The 21,254-nt window shown below is 33.5% G+C and overlaps 1 protein-coding gene across 2 annotated transcripts in view; it reads left to right on the forward strand.

The window, feature by feature from the left end:
- The first annotated feature begins 9,513 nt into the window (after window positions 1-9,513).
- Window positions 9,514-21,254, forward strand: part of LOC111640115 (RNA-binding protein 4.1-like) — a 62,920-nt gene continuing 51,179 nt past the window's right edge. For both annotated transcript variants that reach the window (XM_023386114.1, XM_023386116.1), the window contains exon 1: window positions 9,514-9,634. The gene's annotated coding sequence lies outside the window, so the exon portion shown is untranslated. The remainder of the gene's footprint in view (window positions 9,635-21,254) is intronic.

Below are 21,254 nucleotides of genomic sequence, written 5' to 3' on the forward strand. Positions count from 1 at the left end.
GGGAAAACATTTCAAAGTGTCGTTTCAATTCTATTTATTTATTGGAGTGCTTGTGGATACACGATATTTTTTGTTTTTCCGTCTGGTGCGTACATAAATAAATCAGAAGGTTTTCAGATGCGTGAGCTGGCCACATACAGTTGTCCATGTGAGAAGCACGGATTCTCCAAATTTAGCCCACACACTTGCAGCGACTGTCAGAAGTGCAATATTCCCCATTTTTATATATATTTTTAAATCCTTTATCATTTACTTAATTGCTCCTTCCTCTCTTCCTTGGCATGTTGTGAAATTTCTGATAGTTGGATAATAAACCTTTTTATTGTAATTTGTCTTTTTAAATTATTTTGAGTTGATATTAAAATTTGAAAAAGGGGGATCCCTAGATCGGTAAAATAGGGGAATTTCCTCCTACAACTTCTGTTGTTGTTCGGGACACAGTCAAGGTTTTAACAAAGTTCGATCGAATACGTAATTAGCAAAAAATAGTTGAAATAAAGTGATTAAACAAAAATTATTACAAATATCAGTTCACAAATGCATATATAGAGATATTTTTTGGAGGGAGGTAATGGTCTTCACAATTTGAAATCCATCGATCTCACGACGAAATGCTCGTATACACTCTATCGTAGGATCGCGCCATCTATCATAGAATAAATGTACTATGCCAGAAACGGAGTGTATTAAAAAATTTCCCAAAACTTCATGGCAATCGTACTATGCCAGAAACCTTTGCGGGAGTATATTAAACAACTTCCCAAAGTTTCACGGCAATCGGATAAACGGTGTGGTAATGCATGAAGGACAGACAGACACACACACACATTCATTTATATATATGTAGATTGCATCTTTCTTATCAGCGGTTTTTTTTAACTTTTTCCGCTCTGTGAGCACTAAAAGAGCTGTCAATGCCAGACCACCCAGGTGTGGATCTGGCATGACAGGTTTGAAAAGCAGGCTCATTATCCGCTAATAAGAGACGGCCGGATGGCCGAGCGGTAAAGATGGCAGCCTACCACTCTGGGGGACTCAGAATCAAATCCGGACGGGTCGAAAAATCCCCAGGAATTTTCCGGGTATGGCCCATCCAGATATGTCAAGTTCCGTCTTTTACTATCCGGCTGCTCCAATGTGGGCCAGGCCGAACAAATGATGGCCTTGATAAAAGAAGCCTCTTAGTGCCCACAGAGCGGAAAGAGTTAATCTCAGCACGCTGTCAATCAATAATTGGGTTCAATGTATCAAACGCAGAAAAATTCTCTCTTTTGACTTTGCTGATCCATAAGTCGATTTTAGCGATAAACGCACTGATTTTATCTTCAAATGCAAATTTATTGCTTGGTGCCTTCCAATTTCATATTTTCTGACCGTGCACCATACCCCAGCCCAGTCCACTATCGGCTCTAACCTTGACGTACTGCGCATTGTCATTAACTCGTCGTCATTTATTTAATAATTTTGGGATAACTTCGCGGACCACTTCGGGTTCTTTCAGAGACCATCAGTGGTCCACGGACCACAGGTTAAGAACCAGGGGCATAGACAAATGAGACAAATGTCTAGGGTCCGGTTTTTAGAATGGCCCGGTCAAACTGTCTATTTTGAAAAACTAAAATTTATTGTTGTATATTACATATTTTTTATTAATAAAAATTTAAGATTTGTTTTAGTTTTTTACATTATTTAGTNTTATATCTCAATTAATTGCTTTCCTTTTCTATCAACTTTTAGTACAGTAATTCTAATTTTTAATTTATTATTCTATATTTTCGGAACTATATTTATTGTATCCATAACTAGCAGATGAGCCCGGCGTTGCTCGGGCAAAAAGTAACAACAGCAAAGATTATTAGATTATTTCGTACTTCTAACTGTTCTACTATATTACACTGGCGGAAATTGAGTGTTACACCCACTCAGTATAGTCGAAGACATATGAAATTGGGGCAAAAGAATCGTTTTTAAAGGGTATTGAATAATCAAAAATTAAATGAAGTACATACAATGGTTTGGAAATTATGGAGACATTTGTTATGCAAAATTGCTGTAGTGTCTAGTTTATAATTTGTGAACTGTGTTATGGAACATGACTTTTTTTGGTCCACATGTTGTTGGTGACAAGCTATGCCATATCGATGAGTGAGAACTCCGTACACCAAATGTCTGACTTTGAAAGAGGTCGGATAATTGACATGTCAGAAATGGGAGCATCATATCGTGAAATTGACTGAAGGACTGGCCGTAGTGCAATGTCAATACAAAGAGTGGTCACACAGTGGATGCAGGAAAGGTCCAGTACTCGCAGATCTGGCACAGGTCCACTCACAAATCAGAAGGACGACGCCACGTGTAGACCGCCATATTGTGCGGATGGCAGTTGCTGACAGATGTGCGATGGCAGCATAGATTCGAGCAGTAGTTACTGCCACAGTCATCCCAAGGACAATTGTAAACCGATTGCTTGATGCTGGGCTGAGACTTCGGACCCCCATGCAATGTGTTCCCTTAACCAGATTTCATCGCCAACAACGGCTAACGTGGTGTGCTGCTAGACGTAATTGGATACATGAATAGCGTACAATTGTGTTTAGTGATGAATCCCGATTCTGTTTAGGCCAATATCATAGTTAGCAACATGCCCGCGGCGTGCTGGAGAAAGAACTCACCCTGCTGTGATTTCAGAATGCCACTCAGGTCCAACTCCTGGTGTCATGGTTTGGGGGGCAATCAGTTACGACAGCAGGACCGAGTTGGTGGTTGTTGAAGACACAATGATCGCCCACCGATATGTGAACAAGGTGATCCATCCAGTAGTCATACCTTTTATGAACACCATCCAAAACGGTATCTTCCAACGAAATAATGACCGTCCTCATGCTGCTGCCATCACATGATAGGCCTTGCAAAGTGTCGCAATCATGGATTGGCCCGCCCAGTCTCCAGATTTATCCCCTATAGAGCATGTCTGGGATGCCATGGGTAGACGGATTACGTCTCATAGCCATCCAGTGCGCACTGTACAACTGATTGCACAAGTTGTGCAGGCATGGAGAGATACACCCCAATAAGACATTCAAGCACTTATTGTTTCAATGCCTGCAAGGATCCAAGAGTGTATCCATGCTCAAGGTGACCATACCTCTTACAGAAACATGTATCAAACAGTAATAAAACTTTGCGTAATTCAGTTCATTTTGTGTTCATTTTTTCTGGGTATGCCCCTGTACATGTTTACCAAGTTTCGTGAATTTCTATCAATTCCATCTGGGTGTAACACTCTCAATTTCCTCCAGTGTATATTGTATTGTTTGATTTATACAGTATTTACAAAGGTTATCTTACGTAAGAGTTTATCACATCGAGTACCCACTCTAACACATTTTAAAAATTCTTTAAATTGTGAACAGTAGAGGAATAAAGAATTTTTAAAATGTGTTAGATTGGTTATTCGGTGTGATAAACCCTTAGGTAAGATAACCTTTATAGTTATATAGCCGATCTCACACGTTTTCACCGGATACATGAAGATATCTAATATATTTTAGCAAAAGTTTATTTTTATATGCATTGATATTTGAAAAATAAATTCGGAAAGATAATTAATTAAGAAAATGAGTAGATGTGAGAGATACAAAAATATCCATAACTTTTAACTTAATTATCTTATAAATCAGTTATAATATTCTTATCAGAGCAGTAACTAGGATTTTGGACGCCTATTGCCAAGAATGAAAATGACGCCTTTTTAATTTTTATTATTAAAAAAATAATAATTTTATTCTAAGAAAATGCTATTATAAAAAATTATCTAATGACATTTAAATACTATATAAATATAAATATAAAAACTTTTTGTGTTATTAATTTCGAATACATATTATTTCGAAACCTTCTCGTTGATGCCTTTATTAAATCGGCGCCTATGGCGGGGGCCACATTGGCCATATCCTAGTTACGACTCTGATTCTTATTACTGATTTAGGTAATGTAATATTTTTAATTTTTAACAAAACGATTGAAACTTCTGAAAACAAATTTAAAAATAGCTTTAGCTTAGTTATATACAGTAACATGACACATGGGAGATCTGCCGAGGAAATATGCTTTCCAGGAGGACTTTCTAAGAGAAACTAGCCCCTATTTAGGTGTTACAGATATGAAAAAAAAAACCGAAAATTCCATATAGCCAGTCCGTTGGAGAGGCAGAAACTCGCAGCCAACTATGTTTAATGGTTTTATCAACTCGGCCACTGGTGGGCCTATTTTAGGTTTAACTTCAAGTAGGCTATACGAACAAAACGATTTGAGCTAACAAGTAAGATATTTGATGACCTCAGTTTCCTATTAGCAAAGTCGTGCACAAAGAACATCTCCATATTCGTGGTTTAATTTAATTAATTTGTCTCATTTGAAAAAGTTAAAAGATTAAATATAATTAAATTAAACAGTACAGTTGTCCCTCTATAGTCCGACGTTTTTTAATCCGACATACTCAGTAGTCCGACGCACCTCCCGTTAAGGTACCCGTCCCCGTTACGTGTCTTCTTGCACAGAAGCATGTCGCGACGTGAATCTCCCCATCCAATTCTTACTCGATGACACACATTTCGTGTGTTTTATGTGAGCAGTTCTGTTCGAACAGTTGGAGTAGAGAATATTGTAAGTTACTGCTAGCAAAACAATGCGAAATATGTAATTATTTTCGGTAATCCGGACACTTTTGGTAATCTGACACACCTTTGGTCCCATACCTGTCGGATTATCAAGGGACAACTGTATATTGTATTTAATTTGTTTATTTTTTATCCGTTTAGTTTTTTCTTTGTAAAAATTAATAAACTACGTTATGAAAAATTATTTTTTGAAACCCCAATAGAATAGAGTGTTATTTGTTAATTATGACTGATTTCCTTGCTTAGTTTCTTTCACGAAACATGTCAATAAATTGTCATTGTCTGAGCGACAGCTAGCAATGACATTCTCACCGGTTTCTGGTGGCGGCCTCTCATGGCACATGACCTCATCCGTAATTTCTGGGAATCGATTACTCGCTCTTACACTGACACCTGGTCCACTATTCTCCAGAGAAAAGGTCGCAACCATCTCTGACCTTCCTCATCTTGGATCTATCAACACGCATTGTCACGTCACACTGAAACTCTATTGGCGCGTCTTCGAACTGATACGGCCCCGTTGAACGGGTTCGTTTACTCACGACACCTGTGCGTCTTGCCTGATTGTTCCCACTGTGGCTCACCAGAAACATTTTTTCATTATTGGCTAGTTTACCCGCAGTATGCGGGGGCCCGCCAAGAGTTGGGTCGTTCCCTGACCTTGGATCTCACTATCGTCCGAACTTTAACACCTATATATTGGCCACGAGCCGACCTCCCTCCTCGTCAACATATGGAAGTCTTGGAACGATTTGTATATCGTACTAACTGCTTCGCGTAATAGCTAAGTAGTGCGCTTCGGAGAAAAAGCTAAAAGCTATAGTCTCCATATCAAACAATAAGGAGAAAGAAAGGCATTTTTGAGTATTAATATAAAGTTTTGAACATTTTTATTACTCACAATAATTAGAATGGCCGGAAGACGGGTTATTTGCGCTATATATAGCTGCTTTAATTATAAGATGCAAAGTGATCGCAAGTCGTTGTACAGATTCCCTAAAAACAAACAAGTGTAAGTGAATTAATAAGCAATTAGATTGTTTTCATTTATATCAACATTCCTCCTTTAAAATATTGTTATCATTCAACGTATGTGTTTATATTGATTTTCAGATGCACTCAGTGGGTTATTAGGAGCAGAAGGTCCGATTTAGACAAGATTTTGAAAACGAAAGAGCCAGAATATTTAAATAGAAATTATATCGTGTGTTCCGACCATTTTACGGGAAAAGATTATCTTCAGAAATATCAGCATTATTTCAAAACAATTTTAATAGTCTATATTTTTGTTACAGAGCCCATATGGAATTAAAACTAGATTTTGAAAACGAAAGAGCCAGAATATTTAAATAGAAATTATGTCGTGTGTTCCGACCATTTTACGGAAAAAGATTATCTTCAGAAATATCAGCAATATTTCAAAACAGTTTTTTGTTACAGAGCCCATATGGAATTAAAACTAATTTAATTAATTATTTCTGAATGAAAATATTAAAGGTGTTTGTGACAATTGTATTAAATTATTGGCAGGTAAATATTTCAAAGTCCTTATTAAAGCATATGTGACGAAAGTAATGATTCATCTGAAAGTTATTTGAGAACAAAAAATGCTAAAATAAAGATTTCACATATGTAATAACTGTATTATCCATCACCTGTATGATCAAACTATGCACATAATACATTTTAGTGTTCAATGTAAAAATGTAATTTTTACATTGAACACTTATTTAATGTAATTATGTGCATACAATTATTAATGTAATTATTATTACAATTATTTAATGTAAAAATGTTTTATTTTAAAAAATTGTTTCAATTTAATAAAATTAAATTAAAACCTCAGATTTTAATTTTAAAAATCTGACTCAATGCATTTGATTTGTTTTGTTGCTGTTATTTCTTCCTTTAAATCACTATCCGTCCACGTTTTCTACTAAATAAAATTATAATTAATGTTTTAAGATCATAAAATAAAGATAAAGAGATAATAAAATATTTATTTTGTTGCATTTTCGCAAGTTTTGTTAGACTACATAGTCTGCGGTGTTAGTGCTCTCCTCGAACCGCTAGATGTTATTAGTTCGCGCTGTCGTCACTACGGTACATGCTAATTCACGAGAGTTTCCACTATTGTCGTATAAGCTATTTGCTCAAACATTCTTAGAATGCAAAGAAAAGTGACATCTACCAGTTTTCAAAACTTTATTTATAGGCCTATTCGACTAGTAGAACTGATCGTGAATTTGAATCATTATTAGCAAATCCCCTCTGTATAACAATAAAATATAATAGATATTGCAGTATATTTAAAAAGAAGCTATTATCCGATCAAATCATCAGAGATCTAGAACAACGATTTGTGTTATCCTGTCATAAGTAGCGTCAAGCTTCGTTCTTGTATGTGGGAGAAAACTTCGCGGGATCTAAAACCCGATTTAACCGGCATTTTCTCCACGTCTCTCCTCAATTGTGGTTCGTTGAAATTTTTCGTCTTTGTGACTGAATATGGCTACAAGTGAACATTTGACTGTTGGTCGGCAAAGTGTAATATGCCTTGGTCGGAGAATGTATCCATTTTTGTATAATAAAAGAACTATTATAATATAGAGTACTAGCTTATCCGTCGCGCATTGCTGCGATCTCAGAAGAAAGGAAATTCAAGCAAACTCGTTATGATAAAATTCAATTTACATTTTATCATTTTTATTGAAACTTATTATTATTATCTATTTTCATCGGAAAAACATTTCAAAGTGTCGTTTCAATTCTATTTATTTATTGGAGTGTTTGTGGATACAGTATATTTTTTGTTTTTCCGTCTGGTGCGTACACGAATAAATCAGAAAGTTTTCGGACGCGTGAGCTGGCCACATACAGTTGTCCATGCGAGAAGCACGGATTCTCCAAATTTAGCCCACACACTTGCAGCGATTGTCAGAAGTGCGATATTCCCCATTTTTATATATATTTTTAAATCCTTTATAATTTTAATTATTTAATTGCTCCTTCCTCTCTTCCTTGGCATGTTGTGAAATTTCTGATAGTTGGATAATAAACCGTTTTATTGTAATTTGTCTTTTTAAATTATTTTGAGTTGATATTAAAATTTGAAAAAGGGGGATCCCTAGATCGGTAAAATAGGGGAATTTCCTCCTACAACTTCTGTTGTTGTTCGGGACACAGTCAAGGTTTTAACAAAGTTCGATCGAATACGTAATTAGCAAAAAATAGTTGAAATAAAGTGATTAAACAAAAATTATTACAAATATCAGTTCACAAATGCATATATAGAGATATTTTTTGGAGGGAGGTAATGGTCTTCACAATTTGAAATCCATCGATCTCACGACGAAATGCTCGTATACACTCTATCGTAGGATCGCGCCATCTATCATAGAATAAATGTACTATGCCAGAAACGGAGTGTATTAAAAAATTTCCCAAAACTTCATGGCAATCGTACTATGCCAGAAACCTTTGCGGGAGTATATTAAACAACTTCCCAAAGTTTCACGGCAATCGGATAAACGGTGTGGTAATGCATGAAGGACAGACAGACACACACACACATTCATTTATATATATGTAGATTGCATCTTTCTTATCAGCGGTTTTTTTTAACTTTTTCCGCTCTGTGAGCACTAAAAGAGCTGTCAATGCCAGACCACCCAGGTGTGGATCTGGCATGACAGGTTTGAAAAGCAGGCTCATTATCCGCTAATAAGAGACGGCCGGATGGCCGAGCGGTAAAGATGGCAGCCTACCACTCTGGGGGACTCAGAATCAAATCCGGACGGGTCGAAAAATCCCCAGGAATTTTCCGGGTATGGCCCATCCAGATATGTCAAGTTCCGTCTTTTACTATCCGGCTGCTCCAATGTGGGCCAGGCCGAACAAATGATGGCCTTGATAAAAGAAGCCTCTTAGTGCCCACAGAGCGGAAAGAGTTAATCTCAGCACGCTGTCAATCAATAATTGGGTTCAATGTATCAAACGCAGAAAAATTCTCTCTTTTGACTTTGCTGATCCATAAGTCGATTTTAGCGATAAACGCACTGATTTTATCTTCAAATGCAAATTTATTGCTTGGTGCCTTCCAATTTCATATTTTCTGACCGTGCACCATACCCCAGCCCAGTCCACTATCGGCTCTAACCTTGACGTACTGCGCATTGTCATTAACTCGTCGTCATTTATTTAATAATTTTGGGATAACTTCGCGGACCACTTCGGGTTCTTTCAGAGACCATCAGTGGTCCACGGACCACAGGTTAAGAACCAGGGGCATAGACAAATGAGACAAATGTCTAGGGTCCGGTTTTTAGAATGGCCCGGTCAAACTGTCTATTTTGAAAAACTAAAATTTATTGTTGTATATTACATATTTTTTATTAATAAAAATTTAAGATTTGTTTTAGTTTTTTATATTATTTAGTTTTGTTTTATTTATTGTTTTATATTTTTTGTGTAGTCTATTTCTTGTGGGAGAGGGAGGGAGCCAGGCAAGAAGAAAATGTCTAGGGCCCCAAAGTGGGTTAATCCGGCCCTGGGTGTAGTAGTATGTTTTTGTCTGGGATAGATCATTCCCGAAAAATTCCTGCGGTTTTTTCCCGGTCCCCAGGCTGTCACTTTAACCGCTCGCTCGTTCGGCCTTCAAAAGTCAGTTTTTACTAAAAGAATACGAAAAGTTTTTTTCCTTGATCAAAATTTTAAGACATTTTTATTTTTAATGTACACAAAATAAAGGAAAATTTATTTAAAAATTATCTTCTTGTAAATACAAAAAATAAATTAATAAAATACAATTTGTGATAATAAATTATTTATATATTCTTGATCCGAAAGTTGGCAACGCGCTCACATAATGCTGCAGTTTTCTAGGCTGTTTTGACGCCATTTATATTCGTTTATAGAAGGAGATTTGTTAGCGTTTAGACGATAAAGATTTCAAGGTAGATATGTCACCGTTACTTTTATATGTTTTATTTACAGTTGAAAAGACTTATAACGTTAAAGTTTTTAAAATTTTCTTATTTAATATTTCATTTTCAAATGTTGTAAGCCTAACAACCGCACGAGAACAATGACTACCGGCAGAACTCAAAAGATTTTGAAATTATTAGAAAAATAAGAATATAATGAGAATGGATATTATAAATTGCAATTGTAGAAAAGATTGAGTAAATTTATTGATGATTTAGCAAATTAGCCTGTTATTTAATATATTAATTTTTTTTCTGTAATAAATTTTATTGCCTGATTCTGATTTATATTTCATTATTCTTTATAAATAAATCTTTGGTTTATTGATTTTATTACATCTAGATATATCTGTCTCTTCGTTAATATTAAGTTTAAGACGTTTTTTTTAGCTGGATAGCTTTTGCTTCAGTCTAACCTTTTATTTATTTATTTACATATTTTTAGTAATTTTTTAAAGAAATCAGTGTTTTTGTTATATTTGTTTATGTATTGAGAAAATTCAGATAATTGCAGATAATAATCAGCAGACTCAACAGTTTTGGAGCTGTTGAGTATTTTTCTGCTGAATGCCCTCTACGGTAGTGCTCTTTTGGAACGTGTTTGGTGTTTTGACGTCACATTTGATAATCTTTCATTTACGCTACCTGAAACTGACCAATGAGGCTTTTTATTCCAATGCAGTGTCATTTGTCGTTTGGAAGATTCAGGTTGCTACGTAACAGCTACCAATTTGCTCAGTTACAACTGCTGAGTCTACTGAATGCAGCCAATGGTATTTTACATGGTATTGTCTAAAATTTTATATTGCCACAAATTATTTAGGGAAAATTGTAGAAGCTTACCATTATGCATTTTCTTTTGATTTTTTTTCTTTTTTATAAAGGGCATATTTGATGATATAATTTTTTGGGGCAATGCATGTAAAAAGTGCTATAAACAAAAAGAAAAACATAAGATTGCTTGAGACATATTTGCTTAAGATTATGTCCATAGTGGAACGGCATGTTGGATGGCAGATGTGTGCAAAATATGTTGTGTAACCTCACTTCGATTACACTCCATCGCGTGACTACCTGGAAATATTGCTTAAGCCATGTGACATCTGACATATTTCCTGAGAACCTTCTGGCAAAGGACTTCATTCTTTTGGATTGAACTTTGGAGGCATGTGATACAACATTGATGTCATATTTCCTAACGTAAGAACTGGATCTGGCTGTTATAACATGCTGGATCCAAAAACAGGCAAGTTTTTAACTGCTGTCAGATCCAAAATGTAAGTTTTTACTTTCCTGGCTGTTAAAAGTAAAACTTGCATTTCAATGTCCCAAGAACTTGCCATCTGAAACATAAGAAGGATCATACAGACTGATACTTTATCCATTGATTCAATAATGCTGTAGGCCTAAAAGAAGAGATCTTTTGATGTATGGAGCAACACAAAACTAGCTCATGTCAGAAATAAAAAAGGAGGGTTACAACTCTGTATACTTGGCCAATGGAAGTATTTATATATTAATTTGATAAGCCTCAAATACTGTCCAGCTTTGTTTGAGAAAATGGTAAAGGTTACAAACATGGTTTTACAGATATCAAAATAAATCCCATACCCTGTAGATGAGTCCATTGCAAATGAAAAATTCACAATTGCTTGGAGGTGGTGGAGTGGCAAAAGTATAATGTTACGTCTGTGGGACAAACATGTTGGGCACTTCTGTTCTATCAAAAGTTTTTTTAATAAATTGAAGCTGTTGTCAATATCAACAAAACTAATAATTTATTTTACCATTTTCCATGTTGATTCTACACTCCAATTTATCACTTAGGCTATTAATGCAATGCAAAATACATTAGGTGTTTTGCATTGCGTTAAACGCGTGTTAGCAGCATACACACCGCGTGTTTTGCTCAGTGTGTATGCTGCTAAACGGTCAGCGTTTGACGACTTTTTAGTGTAGTGTTAGCACTGGCTCAGTTTGGAAATGGACGTGAAAGTAATTGCTTGTGTGTGCCTCCTTCATCGTCGCTATAAAAGACGATGGCAGAAGCAAAGAGAATTTTGAAAGCACCCAATATTATGAGATAGACTGATGCATGGAATGTTTGTGACGTTGTATCCAAAACTAAGACAATATGAACTCAAGTTTTTTTAATTCTTTTAGAATATCTATAAAATCATTTGACGGTGGCTGGTCTCTTTTAGATTTCATCAATAACTAGATCAGTATCGAAATGATCGTTCTCCATTTCAGCCAATGTGTGTCTACTTTACCCGAAAGTGCACAATCGAATGTACAACAACATGGCAGCACATGTATCTCAAAGTGTGTGGCTGATGCCCGCAAAACGCATGTTCTAACCAAAATCTATCAACGCCCATTTGAGTGTGTATATGTATGTGGAACTCCTGTTTTTTTAAAATGCACGTTACCAAAACGCACGTTTGAAAACGCCTAATTTGTACACAGCCTTAATGCCTATTGATGGATTTCACAACAAATATACCACAAAAAGAAGAGTAAACTCGAACATCTGACTGTTGGTAGGTCTGTTTTATTTGCAAAGCCTATGACAAAGTGATTGCCATGAGGCAAGCCACCACTATCGTCAGATTAATCTAAGACTGTAAGTTGAAGTTGAATTGGTCTTAAGAATGCTAAATTGCAACCTTAGGATCAGATGCAAAATTGAAAGAAACCTCGTGGTACTGGAGAACAGGAAGATTCCAATTATCTGCATACAGATCCAGAAATGGTCATTTTTGAATAGAACACCAAATTTGAAATTAGCTCATTGATTGTATTTTAATTGACTAAAACTGTCAATTTTGACAGGTTTCTGCTAGTTGTTTAAATCCACTGGAATTCTGATTTGAGATGAGGAGTCTTTCCTTGACTGTACATGGATAAAAATATTTAACCATGATAGCAGCCTCTGTACTTGCAAAAAGACTGACATTATCTGCTTTTGAAAATAAAGATACAAATAAGTCAGAAAAGCAATTTGAAAAACTTTTTTCAGTGATAGTGCAAGAACTGCCTTAATGAAACGAATCGTAATAGATATTTCAATTTGTATTTATTCAGTTATTACTGTAAGATTTTATTAAATTCATGTTTTTGATTTCTAGTTTTCTTTGCAAAAAACAATAAATGAAATTAAACAGAATTATCTTTTTCAAATTGGAATCTTGGCACAGCTTTAAGTAATTGTAACAGGGTTGAAAATTTTTACATTTGATAAATACTTTGAGTTATATTCAATATAATGTTAAATTTAAGCCTAATTGGAAATTTGACTTTGAACAATAAATTATTTAGACCAAGGTCTTTAAGAAACTTGGCAGTGATTCCAACATATTCTGTCATAAATTGCCAAATCACATTAAAAACCTCATCATAATCTGTGTCAAAAAAAAGTCTTTTTAAACACTATTATTTCTAATAAAATTTTATCCGTGTTAGTATTAGAATTTGTCATTTATTGTGCAATTATTCAACTCAGTAGTGTATGTTACCATAGTAGATTCTAGTATTTTGCAATTTCAAGTTCATTCAGTCTTGTATACTTCTAAAAATACTAGTTCTGTTATATTTAATGAAGTTATTACAATAACAGCAGGATCCCATTTGTCCTACTTTTGGCTGTCTTCTGTTAGCATACCCCACTTTTATTTTTTGAGTGTAATGTTTTGGATAAACATATTTTTGTTGTTTTTTTTTTATTCATTATTCTAGATTGCATCAAAAATTCTTTGTAGAGTTGTTTTCAAAATGCTCTAGCTCAGTGTTTCTCAACCTCTAATGAATTGTTGCCCCCTCCAACATAGTATTGCCCCCTTCAATAAGACCATTATGTAATATCGCCCTCTTCACTACAAAATTCAGATGCCAAGGGACAATGCTAACGCCAAATTCGTAGTATATCGAATAGACTAGTATAATGTTGTTTGTTTCATTATTGTACGATATAACGAATAAAATATCCAAGTATTCTTAATATAATGTTTTACTATATCGCCCAGAAAATTGTTTTTTGTCCCCCAAAATATAAATTGTTACTAATCGCTCCCTCAACATGGAAAAACGCCCACATGGAGGCGATATCGCCACCATTGAGAAACACTGCTCTAGCTGTTTTCCATTATAGTTTATTGTCAACATCTTACAGAAATGGATCAATTGTACAATGTTACATATATAGTGATTCCTCTGGAAATTCAAACAATTTTTTGGACATTTTGCCACTTTTTATTTTATATCACAACATTGCAATCTTCCATCTATCCATTATTCTGTACAAATGGCCAACATTTACTGGAACACTTCACACAAACATTGTCATGCTTCATTTTGATGATTAACAAATTTTTGAGGTTCAGCAGAATAGTTAACTGTATTCTGTCAACTCTCACAAATCTGAGAAATATTTGTGTTTATTACAGTTTTTTCCTAAAGTAGTTTTCAAACTTTTCACTAAAAAATACACATTTTCTCTAGATAGAGAAGTTGCAATTCTGTTACTGTTTCAACTTTTACAAGAATATGTGGCATTTTTATTTTTTATGTACACAATTAAGAAAATTGGTTTCTGTTTAATTACATAATTATTGTAGTCAAAATTTTTTTATTTTTGTATTTACAAATATCTGGGAATTATCATAAATAAATTTTAGATTGCTTTTTTATGATTAGATAGTAATTTTTATAAATTGCATCTAAGTTTGTCAGAAAATTGTATTCAAAAGGTTTGTTTTTTAGAAAGAAATATATGCATTGGATTATAAGTGACAAATTGTAACTTAACTTCTGTTTTGTCTAACAATAAAAATGAAATTTATAAAATGTAAAGAACATTATTGAAACATCCTGTTCACTGGGATGTTTGGGTCATACCAAGAGATGTAGGCTTCATTGCATATTTCATGTGTATTGTGCAAAGTGTGTTTGTACTTTTATGACTAATGAAAATGAAGCAAACTTTGTTTTCTTTTAATTTTTTTAATATTTTGATTGTTTAGGAAGCTTTATTATTATAACTTTGTAGTGAGATTTTTGCAATATATAAATCATGCACTTTTGATTGTTACTCAAACATTTTCCAACATCTAGTTAATTTTTTTGATACTAATTACAGGAAATTCTTGTTAGTTTGAAATTGAAATGTCAAAATAATTGTAATTTCAAATTACCGAGTTTTGAATTATTCGAGTTGCCATGTAACTGATGTAATTTATTAAGCAAACAGAATATGGCTATGTATGTATATATATATATATATATCACTGCTGTGAGAATCACATTTAAGAAAGGATATTTTATTATTTTGTTAAATTAATATTTTAAATATATATTGTAAAAACAAGATAATAGAAAAATTATCTATCTTTGTTAATTATACACTTCCTCTGAATCAGAGAGAGAAGTGATGTAGTTCCTTCAAAACTGATAGTTAGGTTGATGCCTCACTTAACCATCAGCCCAGAAACATGACTTCCCCTAGTGGTGGGAATATGGTGAAATTTTCAAACAATACTATTGGCAGACCAATGAATATATAAGGTGAAGGGTCACCTTCAACCAGTAAGTTGTGCTCCTGTCTTAAGCACCACGGCCTTTAAGCCGTGGTGCTTAAGTCATGTATTAGCTGTAGTTCCCATTCATTTTGGAACCTTTGCTGAGTGTCGAATAATGGATCTATAGAAATCATTGCTTTCCATCTTCAGATGATGTAAACACTCCTGACATCATCATCATATTTGGATATACAGTGGTACCTCGGTATACGTCTGCTTTAGAATATGTTCTGTTTGGATGAAACAAATGCACCATTTATGAACAAGTAGCACTATTGGTGTACTAGACCAGGCTAGATGTTTGCGGCACAACAGTTTATAACTTTGTTAAATTTCTTCTGATTTTAATTTGTATGTAAAATTTTATTATTTTTATTAATCATGAATTGCAAAAAGGCAAATGAAAAGCAACAGAAAACTAAAAAAATGACTAGAATCACAATGGCACTGATAAAAGATTGTTGAGAAATATAAAGGTGGTACGCGTGTTCGAGATTTTAACTGTTGCATACCGTATTCCGAGAATGACGATATCGACAATCGTGAAAAATAGACACATTATTAAATCTGCTAACATTGTGAAAGGGGGTAAATCAATTTCTAAACAGAAATCGAAGGCATTAGATCATGTTGAGAAATTGCTTTTGCTTTGGGTAACTGAAAAACAATGTGCTGGAGACAGCGTATCAGAAGCAATTATTTGCGAGAAAGCTAAAAAGATACATGCTGATCTCATGAAAAATCAAGCAGGAACTAGCCAGGAAAGAAAGTTGTTTAACCTATTCGATGTTGAAATTTTTATTTGTTGCCTGTGACGCCATATTGAATTTTTGTCAATGTTAAGCCTAAAAATTATTTTTTAATAATCATGTTTACTGTATCGTAAAAAATTTTTTTGTGTGTTTTTCAAACAAAATAAATATGTTGAATAATATAGAAACAAAAAAAATTATATTCTAAAAGTTTGTTTTAATATAAAAATTGTGACACATAGCAACATCTAGTATCAAAAACGTTCTGATGTAAACACGAAAATATTCGGTATCGCCCATGCACGTCAACGAGGTCAACACGAATATTTTTGGGACCAACATAGGACAGGTTAAAGCCAACCATTTTTTTTTTTTTTTAATGTGAGAACGGATTAATCATTTTTACATTACTTCTTATGGGAAAGGTTGGTTTGGTATAAGTCCAAACATCAGGAGGATTAAGGTCGTATACCGAGGTTCCACTGTATTGTAAACAGTTAATTGTTATTTTTAATGTAAACTCTTAGGTTGAGGTCTGTTGAGTAGTTAAATGTTAGTCTGTGAACTTCTCCATTTATATTTTTGTATAATACTGTAATCAATTTTTTATTCTCATTTTAGTTATCATTATGTATATAGATTTAATTAGTCAATTAAATAAATAGTTTATTATATTCTAATTCATCTAAGTACCTAACTCCATTGTCGTTTCCACATATATCATCAATCTGTATGTAAGGTAAAAGTAAAATCCTCCTATATTTTATGCCACAAGGATAAAATTAAGTTTAACTACACATTGCAAGTTAGGATAATTGTCATTTGTGTCCTAACTGATGTCAAGACTCCTGACATTAAAAAGGAAGATTTTGCTGATCTCCCTTGTCTATAATCAAACTATCCTGATAAAAGTTGCTTTTCACATTTGGTATCAGGAGTTTGGGTCTATCCTGACAGAAGGGCACCTGATCTTACACTAATTTTGTTAATTAATAAATAGTTTAAATAAATTGAATGTAAATGGCATGTGCAGGTGAGAACCTCACAGATTGCCAGATGGATTTTATAAAAAGTAAAACAGAATTCATCAAAATGTAGTCCAAATTAATTTTGAAGTAGCCCAAAAATTAGTAAATTGTCCAAATCTAGAAGCATAGAGCCCTACAAATATCTTTCTGCTACTTGTAGCACAATTTTGCATTCCTGAAACCTAGCTGTATTTTACGAGAAGAGAAAAAAGTGTATTTCATGGGTGATAACTGAAATGTGTTACTGTAAAAGCAAAGCTATGTTGACCAGATTAGAATTGTTTGTCTGGCACTCTGTTTTAGTATGGAGGGATGGGAAATTCAATATAAAAATAACATTTAATATATGTACATCAGTTAAGACAAAATTTTTACTTTGAATTTCAAAATAGCCATATTACATTCTGAATTAATTAACATCAGGAGTCATGGCAGTAACTTCCTGCTAAGTAAAAAAGTAACTGACTGATTATATACACAGGAATCAGAGGTGCCAATTTTTAGGGGTTGATTTCTCTGCCCCCAAACACCACAAGTAATTCCAAATATCTTGTTCGAAAGAAAATTGTATTCTTAGGTAGTGTGCAAAATTTCAAGATTTTCTATAAAGCAGTTGCTGAAATATAAGCAATTGTAAAGTGCAAGAATTGCTGTATTGTCTTTTTCTCTTTTTTCTTCATTCAGAACTGCAGACACTTAAGGAAAACTACTGGGTCTAAGAAGTTCAAATTTTAAACTTGAGTCTTTCTTGTTATCAGTGTGGTGCTTACCAAACTTCCTGGTTGATAGGTCAAAGTTCATGTGGGTTTCCTTAGAGCTAATTCAGTTTTACAGCTTAATTTTATGCTTATATAGATAAAATTGCATGGAAAGGAATTAATTTTATTCAAAACATTACTCAGAATTACAAAAACCCAATTTATGTGAATTAAAATGTTTTACAACACTTTTTATAAATGGCTTATCGAAAGTGTCTGTCAGCTTGTTTGGTCAGTGCCAATTGAAATGAATATTGAAAGTGTTCAGTTGGCAGCACATTTGGTTGGCAACACATTCAGTCACTGAGCACCAACCAATCATATGTCTTGATGTAATAATACAATTATTATACAAAACATCTGAGATGTAAAAACTTATGACAATTTAGATGACTGTCAAAATTTTTCTTAGTAATTTTTGTTTCGTAAAGATAAGCTTGGTGCTTGGAAGTGGTATTCATAAGGTTTTTACCCGATTTACCTTCCATTTCGCCTCTCAGTGCCAAGCTTATCTTTACAAAAGAAAAATTACTAAGAAAAATTTTGACAGCTATCTAAATTGTCATAAGTTTTTACTTGGCATAATTTTTTTGACCTCTCGGATGTTTTTGGATATAAACTTCTATATTTCCAGTATACAGTATATCTATATCAGGACAAATAGCATAGTTACGAACTAACAGGATTTTGAACTATCCAAGTTCAAATTAATGAAGATTTTCTATAGTTGTTTTTATTTATACTGGATGGAGCTGGCTAATTTTTAGCTTACTACTATATGCAATTTGTAAAATCATATTAATTTTTTAAAATACTTGCATATTAGTAATTTGTTTGGGTTATTTTTTATTTGTAGTTCTTGTTTGTAGCATTTATTTCAAACTGACACAAAACCTTCTAGAATAAATTTAATTTTCCTGAAAATTATATTTACAATTGAAATTGTATTTGTGAAGATTTTCCTTGTAAAGAAAAAAATTAATAATAAAGACGTCTGTAATATAAGTGTGTGAAAAATTAGTAGGCTTGTTGTTGTTTACATTTGTAAATATATGGAAATAGGCCTATGAAATTTTATAAAAGTTAGCTTGCTTTTGACATGTATTTGTCACATGACACAGACCTTCTAGAGCTGTATTATTATTATTATTATTATTATTCATTAATTTTTAATGTTCTTTGTAAACATGAATTGCCTTGCTGTGAGTGAAGAACTTCATAGTCCAAAACATATTATAATCATGTTAATAACTTCATAATTACAATAGAAATTTTTCACTTTACAACAATAAATTTTCAGCAACCTTTCTCCTGTTTTTGACAATTTCTCCATTTGCAGATACTCCTGGGAGTAAAATAAAGGTTACTTTAATAACTTGATAATTTTTAAAATTCTTAAATTTTTTTTATTAGAGTAGTAGAAAAATATTATGTATAGTTTGTAAAAAAAAATTCTCAATTTTTAAACATTTTCCTTTAACAATTTAGTATATATACAGTGGGTGATTGGTTAACGAACATAATCCATTCCAAGACTTAGTTTGCTGACCAAATTGTTTGTTAACCAATTATCGATTTACCATAGGTTTTAATGGGAATTAATGAATCTGTCTAATGTCGATTTGCTTTTCTCTCTTCTTCAGAATTTTTCGTAAGTAATTAATAGCATTGTAATTATAGAAATCCCCATTTTAAGACTGTTCTGACATCATCCCACTTCTTCAAAGAATGTTTAATAACATATAGCGGCATTAATCCTCTTTTTCAGAAGAAAACATATCTTGCCGTTTTTCTTAGTGTTCTTCATTCAAGAGTTCTTGGCGTTCTTCTGTTTCAGGTTCCATTATGACCTCTTCAATGTTCTTTATTTCTCAGATGTGATTTTTGTTATTCCTTTAGCTGCTTGAGTCTTTTTGATTATACTGTATCTTTCTTAAATAAGCTTGAACTGCGGCCTACTGTAGACCTGTTCATGCCATATTGCCCAGTGACATTAGGCATTTACTGTCCACTCTCTACCTTTACTATTATACTCTCATCTTTGGAAAAGAAAAACAGATGCAAAACAACTCCTACCCGACAGTCTTGCGAATACATAAAAGAATTGTTTTGTCATAAAAATAAAAGGCTGGAATTACAAGGGAGAGTTTCAAAGTTCAGAGGAATACTATCCAATCAGTATATACCGACTTGAGCGTCGATGTCAGCATCTCCAACACTCTGAAAAGTTTCGAATTGTTTCCAGAAGACAATCGGTATTCATTATTTTACGTTGCTTCTTCTTGTTTGTTCTGTAGGGTGTTCGTTGTCTGAACATAAAAATCTTTCACAAAAGTGTTCGTTATCCAATTTGTTCGTTATTCGATCTGTTTATTAATCGATAATCCACTGTACTATGAATAAATGCCATTGAATAAATATGCAAATTTAATTTTGAGCTTGATTTTGAAGGAATAGATTAAAATTTGATGAAAATTAATTTTTTGTAACAATTTTTATCAAACATTTTCATGATCGTGCACTGAAAAATAATGTTTTTCTGCAAAACAAAATTTCAAATAATTTTTGAAAAATTTCTGATTGCTTTTTTATTTGCATTTTCCTACTTACTGAATAGTTAATGTACAATTATTCAGGGGTGCACAACCTGCGGCCCGCGGGCCACATACGGCCCCCTATCAATGTTTATGCGGCCCGCGGACGGTACAGGGAAGTTTCTTCTTTCTTTCTTTCGAAGTTTCTAAGTGTAGAACTTTTTCCCTTTCACAAAGTCATTAGCACCCAACTGTTTTATGACTTTCCCTGAGGTGAGAAATGGGGGATTGTTCTATAAATAAGTCTATTTCTATATAACACTTTCTGGTTTACATCTATACTAATTATAAAGAGGTAATGTTTGTATGTATGTATGTTATGTATGTAAAAGTTTCTTTGCAGCAGGTAATCTCCGAAACTACTTATCCGATTTCAAAAATTCTTTCACCAATATTTAGAATGAAACCTCAGGGTGGACATAGGCTGTATATTATTCTGTTAAACATTCATATAAATTAAAAGATATCATCTAGGTTAAGGCTTTTATGTCCAACAGATGGTATTGGTACAGATTGTATATTATTCTGTTAAACATTCATATAAATTAAAAGATATCATCTAGGTTAAGGCTTTTATGTCCAACAGATGGCGCTACGAGTATGACGCCGTAAGTTTGCTTTTTTGTGAGGCATTACGCTTTTCTGTGAAAATGAACTAAAGCGGACCATTATCTATCTTTAAATATAAATAAAAATGTAATTTTCGTTTGTTCCTACCGATTCCTTTGAAATTTTGACAACGCTGCATTCGAATACGCACGTGTTTTTATATAATTTACGTGTCGAAATTCCTCCCACTGAAGGGAGATGGTTAGGATTAAAGCTTACCGTAAAGAACTCTGCTTCTATTTATACTATTTTAGATGCGGGTTTTTGCGTTTT

The sequence above is a fragment of the Centruroides sculpturatus genome, unplaced genomic scaffold (assembly GCF_000671375.1).
Source record: "Centruroides sculpturatus isolate CEXI.00-Female unplaced genomic scaffold, Cexi_2.0 scaffold1405, whole genome shotgun sequence".
Classification (NCBI taxonomy): domain Eukaryota; kingdom Metazoa; phylum Arthropoda; class Arachnida; order Scorpiones; family Buthidae; genus Centruroides; species Centruroides sculpturatus.